General features: G+C 40.1%; 1 long non-coding RNA gene across 1 annotated transcript in view; it reads left to right on the top strand.

The window, feature by feature from the left end:
• Positions 1–8,569: 8,569 nt before the first annotated feature.
• The window catches only part of LOC123376436, a 159,385-nt gene continuing 146,525 nt past the window's right edge, over positions 8,570–21,429 (top strand). The window contains exons 1-2 of the long non-coding RNA XR_006581788.1: positions 8,570–8,879; positions 18,677–18,811. This is a non-coding gene — a long non-coding RNA (uncharacterized LOC123376436). The remainder of the gene's footprint in view (positions 8,880–18,676; positions 18,812–21,429) is intronic.

Below are 21,429 nucleotides of genomic sequence, written 5' to 3'. Positions count from 1 at the left end.
GATAATCGAGATGACCCATAGAAGGTGTGAGGATATTTAACATGGGGAAATAGATTCAATTAGTGTAATGGCCCAACCATTCCCAGTCTCTGTTCAAACCTAAGTTAATTGTATCTAATTTGCATATTAATTCAAGTTCAGCAGTCTCTCTTCGAAGTCTGGTTTTGAAGTGTTTTTGTTGTAAAATTGCCACCTTCAAATCTGTCACTGAGTGGTTAGAGAGGTTGAAGTGAAGTGTTCTCCCACTTGTTTTTGAATGTTATGATTCCTGATGTCAGATTTGTGTCCATTTATTCTTTTGGATGGAGACTGTCCGGTTTGGCCAATATATATGGTAGAGGGGCATTGCTGGCACATGATGGCATATATCACGTTAGTATATGTGCAGGTGAACAAGCCCCTGATGGTGTGGCTGATGTGATTAGGTCCTATGATGGTGTCACTTGAATAGATATGTGAACAGAGTTGGCATTGGGCTTTGTTGCAAGGATAGGTTCCTGGGTCAGTGTTTATGTTGTATGATGTGCGGTTGCTGGTGAGTATTTGCTTCAGGTTGGTGGGCTGTCTGTAAGCGAGGACTGGTCTGTCTCCCAAGATCTGTGAGAGTGAGGGATCATCTTTCAGGATAGGTTGTAGATCTTTGATGATGCACTGGAGAGGTTTTAGCTGGGGGCTGAAGGTGACGGCTAGTGTCATTCTGTTATTTTCTTTGTTGGGCCTGTCCTGTAGTAGGTGGCTTCTGGGTACTCTTCTCGCTCTGTCAATCTGTTTTTTTCACTTCAGAAGGCGGGTACTGTAGTTTTAAGAATGCTTGATAGAGATCTTGTAGGTGTTTGTCTCCGTCTGAGGGATTGGAGCAAATGCGGTTGTATCTTAGAGCTTGGCTGTAGACAATGGATCGTGTGATGTGGTCTGGATGAAAGCTGGAGGCATGTAGATAAATATAGCGGTCAGTAGGTTTCTGATATAGGGTGGAGTTTATGTGACCATCACTTATTAGCACAGTAGTGTCTAGGAAATGGACCCCTTGTGTGGATTGGTCTAGGCTGAGGTTGATGGTGGGATGGAAATTGTTAAAATCATGGTGAAATTCTTCGAGAGCTTCTTTTCCATGGGTCCAGATGATGAAGATGTCATCAATGTAGTGCAAGTAGAGTAGGAGTATTAGGGGACGAGAGCTAAGGAAACGTTGTTCTAAGTCAGCCATAAAAATGTTGGCATACTGTGGGGCCATGAGGGTACCCATAGCAGTGCCGTTGACTGGAAGGTATATATTGTCCCCAAATGTGAAATAGTTGTGGGTGAGGACAAAGTCACAAAGTTCAGCCACCACGTTTGCCATGATATTATCAGGGATACTATTCCTGACGGCTTGTAGTCCATCTTTGTATGGAATGTTGGTGTACAGGGCTTCTACATCCATAGTGGCCATGGGGATGTTTTATGGAAGATCACCGAAGGATTATAGTTTCTTCAGGAAGTCCGTGGTGTCTCGAAGATAGTTGGGAGTGCTGGTAGCGTAGGGCCTGAGGAGGGAGTCCACATAGCTAGACAATCCTGCTGTTAGGGGGCCAATGTTTGAGATGATGAGGCGTCCAGGATTTCCAGGTTTATGGATCTTGGATAGCAAATAGAATACCCCTGGTCATGCTTCTAGGCGTGTGTCTGTACAGATATGTTCCTGTGCTTTTTCAGGGAGTTTCTGAGGAAGTTTGTGTGGAAGGTTGGTTTTTCATGAGAGTATCCAGTTTTGAGAGCTCAATCTTAATCTTTCCCTGTTTGCTGTATAGGATGTTGATCAGGTGGTTTTGCAGTTTCTTTGAGAGTATGTGGCACAATCTCTCAGCATAGTCTGTGTGATATGTAGATTGTAATGGATAGACTTTACAAAAACTAGACAAGCCATTTACAACACAAATTTTGCTTCTCTACAAAAGAAAAAAGACACTAAACTGCTACATGTCACAAGGAGCCACAACAGTAGCTCCCTTAATCCACCCAACAATCCCCACCTTAAATGTGGTACATCTATGTTGTATTTTCTGGGTTTTACATTGTCTGGTCTTGCAGCTTTGACAAGTTGTAAAATTGCATCATTGCATAATTCTATTGGAGATCCCGTGAAGCATGCAGTATTTGACCAAAAAAAAACCCCAAACCCGTAAGTCATTCACCTTTTTGTGCTGTTCATTGTCTCTTTATGAAAATCATTACAAAATTAATCCCTCTCTCCCCTCCCCCAGAGAAAAAATCCCCCTTTTTTTCCTTTGAGTTCCCACATGAGCTATATATTCTTTTAGCTGCTGTTTTTTTCTGGCCTACTTAGGTCTAACTGATTTTTGTGTTTTCTGAAATCTCTAACCATTTAACTTCCCCCAGCTCTTGTTTCCCTGGTGTATTCTTGTTTTACTCCTATTTTTCTCTGAAGTCTCCTGCTGCTTAGCTTCCTCTAGCTGTTGCTTTTCTGGCTTATTTTTGTCTCACTGCTATTTGCAGTATCTGTGAAAAGTCCCATACTGTTTAACTTTCTAATAGTGGTCGTTCCTTGACTTATTATTTCCACTTCTTGAATTTGCTGTAAAAAGTCTCCTGCTGTTTAGTTTCCTCTAACTGTTGCTTCTATAGACCACTTTCATCTCCGTTGTGGTAGATACTAAGTCTCTGGACCAAATTCTGAGGTGAGAAGTCTAAGATGATGCAATTTACATCTTGTTCCAGCCTCTTAATATATGTATGACACCAGTTTTAGACTCTTTTAGATTCCTGTCTTTCTGACTTAGATTCATGCCCATTAGTTATACACCCCAGTATGTGTCATGTCTGAATCTGGCCCACAGAGTTTAAATTGGTGTAACTAGACACCAAAAGAGGGACCAAAAGAGAAATGTAGAAAGAAAAAAAATCTAAAAGAGAGTAAGACGGTGTGACTTAAATTAGTTTCCATGCATTGTTTCACCCACTACTTTCATTTATACCTTTGAACACCTTGTCCTGGTGTGTAAACTATACCTAGCACTTGGCAGGTTGGATGCAAGAAGGTCTAAATGAATCTGGCTGTAAGAGAGAATAGATTACAATATGCTATGAATAGCAAATGCAGTTCATGGGGTTTTTTTCTGTCCACACAGGCAAGAAAGAAACATTGTCATGACATAGTTTAGCTTAAGGCGTGACTTGATTACAGTCTATAAATATCCACAGGGGGGATAAATATTTTAAAATGGGCTCTTCAGTCTAGCAGAGAAAGATATAACATGATCAAATGGCTGGAAGTTGAAGCAAGACAAATTCAGACTGGAAATAAGGTGTAAATTTTTGTCAGTAAGAGTAATTAACCATTGGAACTATTTACCAAGACTCATGGTGGATTCTCCATCACTGACAATTTGTAAATCAAGATCTGATGTTTTTCTAGAATATCTGCTCTAGGACTTTGGAGAAGTCCTATGGCCTGTGCTGTACAGGAGGTCAGCCTGCATGATCACAATGGGCCTTTTTGGCCTTGGAATCTATGAATAGTTGCACTATACCTGTGATTCACAATTGTGTTTGAACATGATTCTTTGCATAGCAGAGAGAGGGGTGTATGTGTGAGTAAGAACCGATCTTGTTGGCTTCATTTAGAACTAGCTGAAGAATAGTAAGAAGGCTCATAAAAAATTACGATTTAGATTTGTTTTCAAAAATTTCCACAGTGTGCTTTTTAAGGTGTTTATTTTCACGTTTCTGTGCAAACATTACAATACAAATGATGAAAAATTATAAATTTTACATTACCATCTGCATCATATAGTATAGCATTAACATACATATGCAAAATCATTTTTAAAAATCAATATCACACTATAAAATCAAATAAATTAATACTTTGCAGTTAACGGGGGTACAACATGGGCAAGGCAGGGAAGGGAAGTGTGAAAGAACGGGTAAGAGTCAAGGGGGAAGAGGTCTAGACCGTCACTGGGCCCTGGGGTGTTCCTTAGTCAAATGTTTCCAAAAATGGAGCCCAGATTTCTTTAAACTCATATAGTCGTGGGAGAAGGTGTTTCCTCTTTTAGCTGCTAAGTCAGGGAGGTCAGAATACCCTTTTTCGGTGCATGGATTTACTTTTCCACATCTAAAATCATTCACTGTGTGATCATGGCTTCTCTCAGAAACTATGAATGCTGTACTGATGCGAAGCTGAAATTTGTGGGTAAATATCCTAATATGTAGCTCTCAACCAACGTTTGGTGCTAAAGCCCAAAATCATTTTAATTCTAGTGTCAACTTGTTTCCACAGATGTACAGAAGGGTGCCATTATCTTTACACAGTGCCTCTGGGACTGTGTACTTGAAGGAAGAGCTTCAATCTTACATAGGCTTTGCAGTATCCAATACATTCTAAATACTTTGTTAAATTAAACAGAAATGTCAATCTATGGAACCATGTCTTGAATTGTGTAATTCAACTGACCACTGAAGATGCTCCAGCTCTTTTTCCAAGGCTTTAGTAATAATCTTCAAGAATCAAAGTCCTTTTGCATGAAAAATGATGTATGACATGGGTCTAGGGTATTTGTGGAGCGTGTCTACTACACCCTGTACTTCAGTGGCATAAGGCAGTCCCAGGGTGTCCAGCCCAAAGTGATAGGTCAATAAATATTTCAGCAGTATGTGTTGCCATTTTGCTGCGGCTGTGAGGTTATACTAATGTTGTAGGACTGGGAATGGAACTATCCTCCCATTGTCAACCAACTGAGACTCTAATAAAGTCTACACATGTATTTGCCAACACCTAGGACCAATGCTGCCCCATTATTAGGCATTGAATAGAACACTTTTAACTAAACACAGCTAAACCTGTCTTACATTCTGGTGGGACAGGCCTAGGCTGCTCTGGGTCCCCCCAGAATCCAAAACCTGAAATGGGTATGAAAAATGTTCCAGATAACAACTCCATGTGCGATACATCCCCAACGTGCATTGTTCAGATGGGTATGTCAGTCTATGAAATCGTGTAGCATGCATGGGCTCAGCTAGGTTCTGGTCAGGGTAATCTCTGCCTTGTGATTACAAATAGGTCCTTGTAATCTCAGAGTTCCCATCCCCATTTTTAAATCATTTTCAAACAATAATTAATCCAAAAATTATTACCCCGACGTTAAGTACATGCTGGAATACCATCATCCCCAGTCACACAGGGTGCATACTAATCATGTTTGACGGATGCATTATGGTCTTGCAGCAAGATAAGTAAAAGCTATTGTGAGTAGCTGTCTCTAGGTCCATGCCACAAGTTCCCACCAATGTGGCATGGTTTAAGCCAGAGGGCATCCTCTTCTGGATTGAAAATCATGGGTGGGGGGGAAAGGGGGTTGCCCTAATGAAGCTCTCGTTTTCCCTTGCCTGGGATAGAATGGTTTCTTTGGTTCTGAACCTGAGGAACTGGATTACCAGGGATTTGGGTTTATCCCCAGGGTAGGCCTTGGAGCCAGGGAGAGTGCCTGCAGCCATGTTTTTGAGCAGAGTCAGCCCACTCTCATTGTCCTCGGTGGTGGACATCTTGGCTGGGGGAGGTCTCTCCTTTTCTGAATTTGCATGTCCAAGAGGAGCTTGCTAATGCTATTGAGCCTCCTCCTGGCATCAACATAGTTTAGGTGATCACTGTGCCATGTTCTGAGGCCTCCTCTCCACAAAACATACTCTCCATTTTAAAGTGTTCTGTTTTTTCAGTGAAAAAAAGGTTAAACCAGTTATTCCACTTTCTGTGCCACCTGCCCCCCACTCTTTCAATGGCAATATGAAAATTAGGGAGAAAAGGTGCTGAAAGGGGAGGAGTGGGGGGAAAGTGGAAATCCAAAAACAAAACAAAATGTTTTGGTTGAGAAATCAGAAAAAGTTTCCAAAAAATGTTTTAAAAGGACTGAATAAAAAAAGAACAATGAAAAATTCCAACCAGTTTGACTGGTGATAGACTGGGTTACTGTGCCTGTTGTCAGCAGTGCAGAAAAATACCAAAGATATCTTGGAGAAGTGAATGAAAGTATAGGTTGGAAACAAGGCTTCAGCTGTTAATGATGATGTTGGCTCCTGGGAGCTTGTAGGAAGAGGTACAGGGAGCTGATTTTTTTCATTGCCTATAATTTACTAATGTAAGAACAATTCATTGGCTCCACAATTCGGGCCTACCTTTTGTGATGCTAAAATTGGAAGGTAAGTAATGTATGCCTGAAGCAATCACAAAGATTATTTGCATAATCAATGTGGCACTGAATCCAGCCTATGAAAGAGAGGCCTTTACTCCTTGCAACTAACAGCAGAAATGAATCTACACTTCCAAAGATGAATTATTTAGCTGTCAAGATTTTTGACAGCATCACAAGTAAAATGTGTATATATTTTCTTGATAAAGGGACAACCACATGTACAGATGCAGTTACGGCTTGAAAGCATATTCTTAACTATTGAAAAGGTCTTTGAGTGAGAAAATTGTGTGGCTTTCAGTTTTAATAATGCCCCAGCAAAGCATGAAGCAAGAAACTCAAATCACTCAGAAAACCTCAAATTTCTTATAGCCTTAAGTGTCAAGGGCATTTACCGTGCCCTTGATAAACACAAGCAACTCTCATTGACATCAATGCGTATTCCATGCACAGATCAACAAAAGTATTTTTCCTTGCCCTGCCAATTCCTCTGTTTGTGAGCAAAAGCAGTGGGAAAAGGTCACATAAAGTAAGCCGCAGCAGATGTTGAATATTTTTGCTGGTTTCAAGAACCTTATTTTTTTCTGACGCAGTTTTGGTGTTTTTCCATCAAGAAAATACTTCTTAGCTAAAAGCAAATTTGAGCAGCCCAAAGGAAGTGAAACTGAAGGCTGGGTATGAGGGAAGAGTTCAGAGCACTAATGAGGTAAGTGCCCAACTCCCATGGACCCTTGTGCCTTTGAAAATCTACCCCTGCAAAGTTATTTCACTTGCTCTGATGTTTCAGCCAGGTGATCAGCAGAGTTAAAGGAAGAAGGGGGAGTACTGTAAGCATCAGAAATAGGAATAGGTGAACGTGGTACGGTAGCCATGTAAGAGACAAAGGAAATGAAAGAGCAGCTGGGTCCAGGACTCTTGGTTGGGCCTATTTAGGGTGGAAATTGTAGAAGGGCTTAGATCACCTGCAGGTTATTTGTGCTCTACTTGCAATTATAAAAGCCTCACAGGGGCAGTCAGGGAGAAAGTGCCAGCAGAGGCTCTAACTAGAGAGGCAGGCCTCAGGAGCATTCTATCAAAAACATTTCCCTAGGCATTTCACTTAGCAAGGGCTTTAGCTACAGACGAATTCCCCAGAAGCATTTTGGCTTGCAGGAATTTTACTAGGGAGGTGCTCCTCCAAGGGTTTTTTGTTATTATTTCCCCCAGTAGAAGGACTTATTCATGGCATAACATATTTTTGGTGAACATTAAAGGTTATTTTGTGTTTTCAATAAAACCCTCAGAGAATGATCTTAATCTTGGGACTAACCATCTGTGACAGTGGAACAGTTCAGGCAAAATAAAGGCCATCTTTTAAAAAGATGAACATCTATATCACCTAAGCCTCTGCACAGCTGTAAACCCATATTTGAAGTGCATCTTTCTGAAGGGTTTGAAATGCCTGGTAATTTTGAGTGCCTTCTTTTATGTCGACCTTGGTGCTAGAAATAGCAGTTCCAAGGTTAAATCAGAGAGAGTTATCCAAGTCAAATTATTACACAATTGTTCTAGGTGGCTACAAGCATCTCTGTTATGTTGCACTTAGCTGAATCAAACCAAACAGTGCAGAATCACAACATTAGAAAAAAGTTGGCTTAAAGAGGAGTTGCACCCACTGATGCTAGGACTGAATTTGGCCCCCTGTTCAAACCATGCATCCTCTATGTAACACAACAACACATAACTACATAAAATGCTTGACATTTGTCTCTGCTCAGAAAATTGACTAAGTAACCCATCACTTTATTTGACAAATGTCTTCCTTATGTGTATTCCAAGCCAGATTCACTGATTTTAATGACAAAAAATAGTTTATGCTGCTTTTAACTCCTCCTATCCTTCCAGAGCCAACACAGCTGGATTCTACTTTTTTTTTTTTAGGCATCATCAACAAAGTTGTTTACTAAATCCCAATTACTTACACCTGTGTAAAATCAATGGATTTGATTTCGAAGCCACTGAACGTTGTGAAGCCTGGTATGCTTGCAGTGTCCTCCTTACAGTCAATTTTCAAAGTGGAATCACACTTTTTTAAAAAAGCAGAGGATACAAAAAAAAAGAGACAAAAGAAAAGAAAATGTAAAAGCCACATCAGTTGCTTAAAAGACAAATGAACTCCTGTAATTAATAGCTATGGAATAATACTATTTCCTTTATCTTTACATTTACAGAGATTATGTCACTATACAGCATTACAACAAAGGTGGCTACAGCTGGAAACAAATTGCTGTCACTTGTAAGTGTTTGGTCAAATAATAAAATGTCTATGATGTGAGGTATGTGCTCTGCTATAGCAGCATAGCCCTGTCTATACTGCAGCTTGGAGCAAGCCTTCCAGCCTGGGTAATAGACTTGCACTAGTGGGGCCCAATCTATCATGATAAAAATAGTTGTGTGGATATTGTGGCTCAGGCTGTCAAGTCTAGGGGTTTGAGTGGGCTTGAGTACCCAAGCCACAACGTCTACAGTACTACTTGTAGTGCATTCGCTTGAGCCCTGCTGGCACCAGTCTGTGGCACAGCTGTGGCACTTTAGGCATTTGAAAGGCAAAGCTGACAGCTGTGTTTAGTGAAAAGGGAAGCCATAAACAATTAAGGCCTGCTGTGGTTTGAAGCTGTGTTTTTGAGGAGAAGGAGATCTTCCTAAATAGAAAAGGTAAGGGCTGTGTATGGGTTTGGCTTTGGTAGTATGGTGCTCCTTTAGCAGGAGGATTTAGTTGGTCTGATTAAGTCATACTGCTAAAAAGCCAGATATGTGCTAATAAGTATCTCCTAGAAGGAAAACTATTTGAGGGGTGGCCTTGTTTTTCCGCCTTGGGTTTTGCTTGGCTTTTCCACCCTGGCTTAAAAGGATTGATGAGTCTGTCCTTTATATTGTCCTGTTTGAAAGATTGCCCTTGTGATATTGGCATTTGCATATGCTAAAGAAGGTCAATGATGGGTGAACCTGAAAAGTGTTTGTGTTCAGGTCTTCTATTCTTACTTGGGCAAATAACCCACTGAGTTAATGGGAGCTTTCCTTACTCACAAAGGGGATCTAGGTCCATGGGCAAGTGTCAAATCTGGCCTGACAGCTTTGGCACATTAAAAACAAACCTTGAAAGTCTCCACTTTAACAGTAGGCCTGTTTCTGAATTCTGCCTGTTTAATAATGTCAGATATTGACCAATGGTGTTCCCTGTTGCAACATAATCATTTTGTCTTCTGCAAAACAAGCATTAGATAAAGCAGTAAAGAAAGTAATGTGGGAAGGGGAAACTGTTTGTTTAAAAATTATTAAAACCAGTCTCCTAATGAACAGGATAGGTTTTTCCTTAGGGAACCCTTATGTTAAATGTTAAATTTTTTGAGTTACCCCCTCCCAGGTAATCACTAGGAAAGAGAACTGTTCTTAAAGGCTTTTTAGAAGATTTTTGTCAATAACTGCAGTATTTAACATCCACTTAAAAACAACTCCCTTTGCACATGCTACTTACAATCACGGTGGGGAGCCTGTATTACAAAATCTGTTTTAGTAATGCATGGTATTGGTGAACACAGACTTTAAGGTTCAGTTTATCTAGGTTTGTGTGAGCCTGTAAGCTAACAAAAGCCTGAAAATGCCAGGCAAATCATGAATGAACACCAGTAAAATGTACTGGGTGCGTTCCAGGGGTAGGCAGAAAGGGCAAGTACACTGCAACTCTCTCTCTCTGCTCACTGGAAGTCCTTGGGGGAGGTGGGTGGCCAGATGACACCTTCCCCTTTATTTCTCATTGTAAGAATGGAACTCAAAATAATTGCTCTCTGAAGTGTTTGGATATTTTATTTCTTTATCTTGGTAAAGATGTGGTATCATGAGATTTCTATTCTCATTTTGCAGACAAAGGGTCTGGATTGTTCAGATAAAGCCTGCATAACCATTTGAAAGTTTGGATTATTATCTGAACCAAACCTAATCTACAAATCTCTTGAGGTTTACCCATCACCAATACTCAGGGGGTTAGTTAGCAGAATAGGTGTTGATGTTGTCCGAGCAAGCAAAAGATGAGTCCCCTTTCCTCTTCTGAGTTGCTCTTAAGATTTTAATCACCACTTTTTTCAGTGGAAAATTACTGTTCATAACAGTCCTTTCCAGCAATCTTTTAACCCAACCAATCATAACTCTTCAAACAAGGCAACCATGAACAGTCTTCTATCTTACCAATAAGGGTCTAACTCTCTCAAATATATTTCTAGCATACACCAGATTCTCCTTCGCATGATGCTGGTCAAGTGGTGTGGGAGTTCTTTTTTGTTTGGCTTTTTGTGTGTTTTAAAGCCTTGTCCAGAATAGTGGTTCATTAATCCATAGACCATTAACCCATTACAGCCTCTCTTTTATGTAAGGCAGATCCACTGGTTGCATTGCCACCCTCACAACAGTGGTTACCCTGACTCTGTACAAATCTTTTGCATTATCTACCATGATGAGACAACTGAAAACTAGTGCTGGGTGAAATGCAAAATGTTTAGTCTTTGTGTTTAGTTGAATTCATGCCTCTTGGAATGTGCTAAATTTGGCTGGAATTCTCACTACAAGTTTCCTTCTGAATATTGTCTCATACTTCTCATCTTGGCTGAAATACCCTGGGAACAACTTTTGTCATAGTGTAATTTTTAAGAATATCTGGTCACAATCTTTGCTTAAATCTGGACATAGAAAAGCATGTGTTTGTATAATATGTAAAATATATAATATATCACTGCAGGACCAAAAAATTAATTTGTTTGGTTCTAAATATGGGTATAATTTCAGCATAACTCTAACCTGATCTCATGCTGACTGAAAATTCAGGCAAGATCACCACATCCAATCTCTATTGCTTCCTTTAACTCTTCTATTTAGAAAACTATTGATTTGTGTGTGTGCAGAGGTGCCTAATCTGATTAATGAACATCTTATCTAAATTACTGTAGATTGATTAGCCATGAAAAATGGGTTGTGTAATATCCATGAATGCAAATAGCTAGTATCTATTTTACAATACATCTCAAGTTGGTGTATTTTGCTGTAGCACAAAATATAGCGAAAACAAGTATATTGATTCACATTAAAGTTGATTAATCTACTTTAGTGTAATTTAATTGTCTGTAAAATTGGTTGCTAAATAGAAAGGAAAAAAAAGTCATTTATTATAATTTGTCTCTGAGTATAGGAATGATTTTAGTGAGTGTTAAACAAATCCCAATTTTCCAAATACATATTAGAACAAAAATAATGTCCTTTACAATAAAAAGAAATACTATAAAATTGTAACAAATGGCTGTTCATGTTATCAGTTTAGTTAATTATCAGCCTTCACTTACTGTACTCAGCTGGCCAGATTATAGCGCAGTTTAAAATGAAAGAATTCATTATCAATAGGAGAAAAGAGTGCCTAATTGAGAATTGTCAACCTGCATCTTCATCCTCAATAGAAGAAAAAAGGACCTGATCAGAAAATGCCAACTGTGGCTATCTTTCCTAACTTTCATTTTGATGCAGTAAGCAGTAGACCTACTTAGAAAGCAACTGCCAAAGCTATTATCTGCCTTTCACTTGCAATAAAAATGCATTGTATCCAAATGAAAAATGCTAGGTTTCATCTCTCTCTTCGCAGGGAAAATACTTTGGTCCAATTAAAAAAGCTGGCCTACAGATCCATTCAGTCATGCACTTTCTATGGAGGGACAATATAACACTAGGAAATAAGCACCAACAAAGAGAGAGTGAAAGAAGGCTCATGTGAGCTGCAAATAGGCAGTAGGGGGCAAAATTAGCAAAAAGGCCATTAGAAAAGCTCTGATTTATACACACTGACTTGGTTTGCTGTTCAATGTGCGTGTAAGGTATAGGGTGACCATATGTCCTGATTTTATAGGGACAGTCCCGATTTTTGGGTCTTTTTCTTATATAGGCTCCTATTACTCCCCACCCCCTGTCCTGATTTTTCACATTTGCTATCTGGTCACCCTAAGGTACTACTTTTTCTTCTCGAACACCATGCTGTGGACCTGGTTTCCTCCCTTCCCTCCTCATTTGCTTTCAAACAGAGGAGCAGGGAAGGACTTAAAAAAACAAAACAATTGTCTCACCCCCGGCCCACTTTGACTTACAAAGGAAAAGCCACCACATGGCACAAGAATGACTTGGCCTAGGAACTGCACATTGGTGACACTTATGAGGTCTCAGGGAGAGTGAGCACACAGGATTATTTTCGTTGTTTGTTCTAGTTTGCGGAAAACCTTTACAAAGTACGTCCAGGGCTCCAGCAGATTTGCCAAATGAAGTAACATCCCACCAGAGAAACTCTCTTGATCAGCTCTCAGTGCCTCCTTCCTTCCCCACAAGGTTGGGGAAAGAGGCACATCTTGCACCATGGCCTGAAGGTGAGGAGATTGGGCTATGTGGGGCCTGGTTTTGAAAAAAAGGAAGGCTGGGAGGAAACCTCGCATTTCTTTGCCTATAAAGGAAAATCCCATCAGTTCTCTTTAATCTTAAACTGACAGTACTTCAACTTGAGCTCTTCCATGGCAATTTGGTACAGGGAAAGTGAAGCAATGCCTGACACAGGCAGGTTCCAAGCCATTTTTATGGCCATAGGGCCAATCCAACAGCCAGAAATCCAGAGTGGGCATCCTGTTTGCTGCTGGGAGCACTTTGCTTAACCAGGTGCATGCTGCACAAGTTTCCCTCTCTGGTTTTACTTAGATCTGTATTGCACATGATGCATTGCAGTAGCCTGATCTTGAGGTGACAAGTTGTGGATCATAGTAGCTGAGTTTATTTCTGAGAGACAAGGTACAATCTGTTGACCAGATAGAGACAAATAAAAGCCATCCTGGTCACTGCTGCTAGAGCAGCAGGGAAATTACAGGCTCCTCAGGTTGAAAAGGTGATGGCATGAGTAGCTAAAAAGCTATTCAGCTGAGGCTATGTTTAAAAATCCTTTATTCATACAGATAACAGGTGAAATGACTGCAGCAGTCTGCCAGTCCTTCTTTGAAAGAAAACAAAATCTAGCCCAAATATGCCAGCCATTCTGCAAGAGAACAGTGACATGGAAGGGATGACAGAATCACTTCACATAATGACCTGGATCTCAAAGCTCTTGATGGTAAACACACAGCAGCAGGAGAGTACTCCTACAGTAAGGTGCAGCAACCACCAGGCACATGGTGTGTGGCATGCAGCTGTCACTTGAACGGGAATGGCAACAAAAACATGGGTGCTAACGTATCATATCTACTCAATAGATGCCCTTCTTTTTTTTAAAGTCTCAGTATAGCAAGCCTCCGAGTTTAAAAATACCATGTCCATTTATGTCACATGTAATTGCAGTATATTTGTGGCCTTGGCTTCAGCATATCAAATAGCAATGCAACCTCTCGTTAATGGTGCATGGCCAGTGGCTCTCACTAGCATCAGACATGCACTAACTTCAGCAGTCTCTTTGTGAACACTAGTGGTTCTGCGAAATCTTAAAATTAAACAAAACCCACCTTCTTGGCAGTAATTAAACAGTAACATTCAGTTTGTTTTCTGTGCAGCTGTGATAATGTGTTTGTGATAGAAGGATTCTTTTGTTTGTGCTAATTGTTTAGTTGGTGTTGTTTGTATGTACATCAACTAATGCAAATCCCCTTCAGTCTGTTGCTAAGCAATTATCATCACTGTGGATATTGTAAAATGGTAGCTATATTAAGTCAAAAAGCAGGGGAGAGATACCTTTCCTGCAATGCATATAAATATTTCTTGTATCTAGCAGTTTCTCTTCTTAACAAGCTTTCCTTTAAAAACAGAAAATAATGTTTGCATCCTAGATAGAAAAACTGCAAAATGTAAAGGACTAATATCTACCAAGTAATCATCTCATTGGTTTCAGTGGGTGGGTATTTGTGGGTGAGAGAGAGCTCGTGTTGGTTTATTCAAAATAATACTTGTTCCCAGATCTTTCTTCTTCAATCCATCTATACAATAAATACAGCAGAAAGAAAATTTTTTAAATTGATTTCTCTAGGCCCTGACAGTTTAATAAGAAATCCCAGGTCTCAGGTAACTCCCTATTATAAATTATACAATACAAGTCTCTGAAAAGCACAGACAGGCTTCATACTAAGAGGTTATCATCCTCACATAATCAATACTGCAAAGTAAAAAGATTACAAAAATTACATCCTGGAAATGGCCCAATTAAATTATTCAATATAGTGTCAGAATAAGACAACTTATGTCAGTTTTATGAATGGTGAGTATTTCACTGCCTAATCAGAAAACTGATAAGAGAAGGGAGGGAAATCTCTCCCTTTCACAACACCCACTTTTGTCCATGATTTTGCCTACCTACAAGTTGATTGACCATGTACTAGACTTCTCTCCTGCACTTGACTTTCCAGCAAATTAAATAACTCTCTCTTCCTAAGTAGTAGTTCAGTCTACTTCTGACTTACCATAGTCCAAGGTGAGTTAAAGTAGTAGCATTTTTATAAGGCTTGACAATAAGAATCATAAATAGCTGATAGTTTAGTCTTATTACAATATTTAATCTCTGATTAAATATATTTTTCATAGTTAAATATGGTTTTAATAGTTGGTATCTATTACATAGATTTTAATCTTCAATAAATAAGTTTATAAAAAGCCACTGGTGCATATATATTTAGCATTCAATAGCTTTGTTTTTTTCCTGAACCAAAAGTATTAGAATAAATTTCTCTGACAGTCTTAGTGCCGTGTAGGTTAAAGACCAATTGAATATTCAAAACATATTAAGTGGGATTTAGAAACCATAATTTTGATATGTATCTATTACACAGCCACTCATCTTCAATAAACAGGTTATTTAAATAGATTACTAATAAGCAGTTGGTATTTATTCAACATACAGGGACTGTCTCAATGAATAAATTGCATATTTGGTAACTTTTTATACTGTGCTCCATTTTCTTGCAATGTTAGAAATGCTTATGTTAGCAACATTGGCACCTCTGCAGCGTTAACACCCAATTATCTTTGTAAATTATTTCACATTATCACATTAAGCAATAAAGCATGACCAACATAACACTGTTAGGAGTTACAGCAAAAGGGATCAATCCAGGAATTTTTGAAAGGATGTGGTTCACCCAAAACATGCCAGTTTTTAAAAATGGCCTTTCAAACAGCTGCTTACTGAAATCAATTTGTAAAGGGCTTAATTTCTTTCAGATTGTGTGTGCTGTTAAGCAGCAAAAATGCTGATAAACACTTCATTCACAGACATTGTCGATAAGAAGCAGGATGAATGTTCTCCTACCCATGTTAAATGTGTGTAAAGAGCTTTACAGGCACCATAGATGGATTTGTGTAGTCTGGTAGACTGTGGAGTAGTTATGATGGGCCTGACCTAAGCCCAGTGGAGTCAATGGGAGTTTCCATTGACTTAAATGTGTGTTTGACCAAGCCCTAAGCAACATTCTTATTTAGCCCAGTTTCAACTCAAAACCAGGCAAACCCCATCAATTTTAGATGAGTTTGGTGTTTTTTTTTCCCCAGAACTTAAAGTAAATATAAGGTTTATATGAACCTTTGCAGATCACAAGTGCTGCATTTCATGTTAGATTAAAAACATAGAATTCTCCTTCTGAAAGGTTGAAAGGTAACAGAACTTTATTCCTTAGAATCCAGAATCTTAACATACACGAACCAAAAAAAACAGACATAGCAAGCTTCTCTAGGCAGAGAGACACAACTCAACCCACTTTACACTAGGCTCACTCTTTGCAGACTGACTGAAGATCCAGACTGTATGCTTTCCTACACAGTCCATTAGTCTGAAAAAGAACCAAGAAACCCCTTTAGGTTTAAAGTGATGGCTTGTAATACTAACATAGTTTTCAAAGCACCAGAATACATCTGATACCCACTGTGCTTGTATATATTGGGCACTACTCACAATCTTGGAAAGTAAATTAATGTCTCATGGATCATTCAGTATGTCTTTTGACATGTTGATTTTTAAAATTTGCTTTTAAAATGGGAAAATGCCTTGTCCTTCATATATTATTCCATCTTTCAAATGTACGTGCCAGAGCCACTGAAACTCAGTGACTGGGCAGAGTCTAAAGGACTACACCAGATGTATTCCTTGTTGCCCTTTTAATATACTGAAAAAACACTGAGCATGTTTCCTCCCTAACCACACTATGTAAGTTCCCTTGGCAAAAGGGGTAGAGCTCCCTGTTGCCAGGAAAAATTGCCCCAAACACTAGAACAGCTGATAAAGTTGTCTTGAGTACTGTCATTCCAGACTGAATGAGACTGTAGAAAGATACTGGAGGGAAGCAGAGAGCATGGAGTCTTTTATTAACCCAAAGCCAAGAAGCAGAAGAAGAAATAGACAGTTATATTAGAGCTGAGAACTCCAGCATCTACATGTAACTTTGGAGACACTAAAGATTCCCTAATTTATAGACCGGCTCAACTTGTGGGACACATGATTCCAGCTTATAGGAGAGATTGAGAGAAACAGATCCAACAGGAGAGAAATTACTCCAAATACCAAGTGCAGCTGAACTGTCCAGGGCAAGGATCGAAATAATGATGGCCACTGTTGCAGAATAATTACATAAGGCCAAGATAAAGGAATCCAGGAAGCAGGACAGAGAGAGACCAACTGAGAATGGTCCAGTGCATATACTATGGAAAGTAATGCAGAAAGAAAAATGCCCAGCCTATGGGCAATATATGGGACAAAGGAAGCAGAACCACTTTGTCTGAATGCCACAGCCACTCTGGAAAGAAAAAAGCAGCAGGGTTTGAGACAGAGATTTCCAGTGACGAGGATATCTGCAGGCTGAATTTAACAGAATCAGACTCGGAATTGGAACAGTCACCTTGGGGCCCTGTCCAAAATTCAACCAAAATTTAAGGACCTGTTTTAAGGAGATGGACGCCTATAGGGCAAGCTGAAAAAATAGGTCCTCATGTGTAGTGTGTGACCTGCACATAATTTGGGGATAAAAGCCTAGGTTACAGGAGGGAAGAGTTGGGAAGTCAGTCTGTGTACCTAGGGCTTGGATTATAGCGGCAGGCAGGGGCGGCTCCAGGCACCAGCACGCCAAGCATGTGCCTGGGGCGGCAAGCCACTGGGGGTGCTCTGCCGGTCGCCGTGAGGGTGTCAGGCAGGTTGCCTTGGCGGCATGCCTGCGGAGGGTCCGCTGGTCCCGTGGCTTTGGTGGACCTTCCGGCAGGCGTGCCGCCGAATCTGCGGGACCAGGGACCTCCCGCAGGCAAGCCGCAGAAGTAAATCTCAGTAAATTATTCTCTTAGTAAAGAGATGGTTCAGTTCTACAAGCATGGAGTCCTCATGTTATCACCCAGTGTTCAATATACAAAACAGCCATTTGAGAGCTGAAAAACTGGTGAGGGAGGAAAAGAGAGAGCCCCATTCTCTTTCCTGATACCTCTGTTTTATAGTTGCTCTCTCCTCCACCTAGTTTAGACTAGCTCCTCACTCCTCTGTTTCTACACCTTTAGAGGTGCTCTAGAGGTTCCATTCTAGGCAGCCATAAATTTTAGTTTAGAAACCTCAAGAAATCAAGCTCTCACAAATAAACTACTATCTATGGTATTAATTGACATCCTAGCTGAATTAAGGATGGGATGTGTAGATAGAATTAGGGTACCTTCTAACTCCTTGAAAGAGGTATTCCCTCAAGGTTAGAACTTGGGACTTATTTGTGGGGAAGCTTGCACTAGTAGGCCCAACGCTATATCTGTACTGTTAATACATGGAGGAGTTCATCTTCCAGGGCTATCATTTTGGAATCTCTTTAAAGCACTGAATTCACTTAATCCTATTTATTTATTAAGACAAAACTGTATGTTCTGCTCAAGTCCTAAGTGAATCTTGTGGTCATTTCTTATCCCAGACAGCTGAGCCAAATCTAGTTATCTCTCAAAACACAAAACCTTTCTATTATTTTGGAAAAGTCCTGCAGAATTCAGACTAGACTGCATAGGTGTTACTTAAAAAAGAGCCTGTAGAACTTAATGGAGAATATCCTTGCTGTATTATTTAATAGCCAATTACATCTTGATACAGAATTCTGTAAGTTAATTTAAAAAGACATATGAAGGTTCCCATTCTCTATTAAATTCTGTAGAACTTTTCAATAAGGTTTAAGTTTCAGGCTAGGAAAGAACCTGCTGACAATGCTGTTTTTCCAACATCATTTATAGCAGTTCTGAGGATGAAAGTGGGCGGAGAGAGACCATAGTTGGCTTGTGTAGCACCAGAGACATTGTTAGCAGGCAAGCTAATGAATCAAAATAACTGGGAAATGAACAAAGAAGTTTAAGGTGCTAAATTTCACCTATTCTTACAGACTTGGTCAATGTATACCTTGATAGAATTGAATGGATGTGTGTAGTGAAATTACCGGTAATATTCCCTTTTCATCACAAATAAGGTAACAAACAGCTGAAATAGATCATAACATGAAGGACTCAGGAAAAGAAGGAAATTTGTACTCGGAATGGAATATTCCCTAAACACAAACAACTCTTGTCAACAAAAGCTCCTTTGGAACAGAAGACACCACCTGGTAAAGGCTGTTTCTCGTTAGCTCCTTTCATAATTACTCAGTCTTTCATTTGCTATTTCTTTTGATTTCATTGCATCAGGTGGCTGTTACAATGTGTTAATGGGCATCAAGCAGAGCTGTTCTTTATGATTAAGGGTTTGGCTTCTTTTGGGACGGGGGTGGCTTTTTTAATTGTTATGGTAAAGTTTTGTATAACTCCATGCAAAGTCTGTGTCAGTCACAGGCCTGTACCCCAAATTTGGTTGACTCAGTGACATCAGCAAGATTTAGTTTGGTGAAAAGAGTAGAATAAAAATAATCCCTCCTACTCAAACTGCTTCTGACTTCTCCCAGAGTATTGCCCCTAAACCTTAACTACTGATTACCTGAAACTAGAAGGCCCAGATCTTCTTTACCCTGGAACCTCCCTGTCCTTCTTCAAATCCTGTGATTTTCCCCTCCTCACCCGTCCCCATTTTTATTTAGTCCAGTTGAGACCCATATTCTATCCCCCATCTTTCTAGCCAAGAAGAACTCAGCACGGTTCTTTTCTAGTTCTTTTAGCATTGCTCCACAGATTGTTACAGAGTAACTAATGACTTTCTTCCTGAACAAGCACACCCCCTTGTGAAGAGGAGGATATGAGCATGTTCAGGGCTGGCTCCAGGCTTGGGGTGGCAAAAATGGTAGAGCCGGCCCTGAGCATGTTTATGCTGCCACTCCCAGTCGGTGATGGTTCAGGGCTGAGGAAACAAGATTGGGAATAAAACCTAGGTCTTGCATGGTAGCACACAGCCCTAGCAATTAGTTCCCTGATTCTTCAAGAGACTTGCACTTTGCAGAACTGGAGGCTAGGAAATTAATCTGTCTTGAATGAGGCCTATCTTACAATTTAAACCAACATTTTAAAGGGATACTTCATATCACACAGTCATCGTGCTATACCAGTTTCAATTATGTGCCCCGCTTCCTCTACCCAAGTGTGCTAGTGGCCTCAGAATGACAGCACCACCTCTGACTACCTAATCTATCCATGACTCTGGCCTCTACTATAATACAAGGAGAACAGCATAGGGTAATATGACTTTACAAATGCCTAAATATGGGTTTAAGTCTCAAAGCATTATCTAAAGTACTTTCTCCAGTAACTAATATGCATTCTGTAATGAAGAGCTGAGAAAACAAACATCATCCCTCCTCTGCCAGGCAAACTGTACTAGTGATAATTGCAGCAACACTAACCAGAGTGACACTTATAGACATGATAGATACACAGTTGGTTCATTGAACTTTAGTTTTGCATTCCTTAGAGGCTTTTCTGTTCTGATAATAGTTAATGTTACTCATGGGTCTTTCCCTCCCTCCCGCCCCCCCAGAACACACACACACACACACGACTTGCAGTTCAGCTAGCTTTTCTAACTGCTTAACCCTTTGCTGATGATTGTCACGTGTTGGCTAACCTTAATGTTTATTTTTAGTATTTTATTTTCCTAGCATATTCACCACCACAGGTGGTATTTTATAAGGCTTGGCTATTTTTTGTGTATGTGTGGGTGTTTAACATTGCTGCAGGCTTGCGGAGGATGTCATAAGGGCTTTGTCCTCTAATGTAAGCTGTTTTGTTGCCACTTTAATGTTAATTGCATGTTTCATTGTCCCTGTCTAAATGGATGTTAGGAATGTGTCTGCAGTACTCCTTTCTATTTCTCTGTAATGGTTAGGGTCAGAATGAATTTCTAAAGATTCAACGTAGAATCTGTTTTGAAATCTTTGTGCAAGGGAAATGTACAGACAAGCTGCTGAGACTGAGTTGAAACACCCTGGAAGAAATTCTAAATAAGACTGAAATGAAGCCAAGCCTGAAACATTTCCAAAACGTATTCATATGCATATACAAGGCCCCATGTATACTCTGCACAAAGGTGGACATAAAGTCTGCTGCGTTTGTCTTCCTCCTTTTGAATGCCATGTGTTTACTTGGAGCCATGCCTCCTGGCACAGAGAGCTCATTTGATCTAATAAGTTAAGCAATATCTGTTTGAGTCTGCACTTGGATGGGAGGTATCCAAGGAAAATTTAAGTGCCTGTTGGAAATGGTATTGAATGATGATTCAGTAGGTGGCACTGTACTCCAAATTGGACCTGGCCTTGGTCAGTTCATAAAACTGGTCTAAGTTTTGAGTTAGGCCCATATTTTGTTGCCAAGTGAGTTTCAGGGACTGGCTAACTTGGTGGTTCTTTGAGAGATGTCCCTGTGGGTGATCCACTCCAGGTGCTGGTGCATCCTGTGTCTTGGCTCAGAGATTTGTACAGCAGTATCCGCACAGGCCACATGCGCATGGTGCCTGCCTCATGAGCCGTTGGTGCCTTAACAGCACATGCATGGCCCTGACTCCTCAGTTTCTTCTCTACCGTCCTCGACCTCAGACAGATATCAGTGGTCCCGCTCAAAAATGTTTCGCTTTTGGATAGTTAGTTTTGTTAGGATAGTATTTTAGTCAGATGAGTTTTATTTCCTTCTACCCTTCCTTACTTTTTTTCTTCCCATTTTTCCCTCATGGTTAGTTAGGGACTTTACATTGTGCCTGGCTCCCCAGGCTTTAAGAGATTCATTAGGTGCAGAGAGGCCATCCCCA

Source organism: Mauremys mutica, chromosome 8 (genome assembly GCF_020497125.1).
Source record: "Mauremys mutica isolate MM-2020 ecotype Southern chromosome 8, ASM2049712v1, whole genome shotgun sequence".
NCBI lineage: Eukaryota > Metazoa > Chordata > Testudines > Geoemydidae > Mauremys > Mauremys mutica.
Note: the sequence above shows the minus strand (reverse complement) of the source record. Positions and strands in the feature narration are given on the sequence as shown.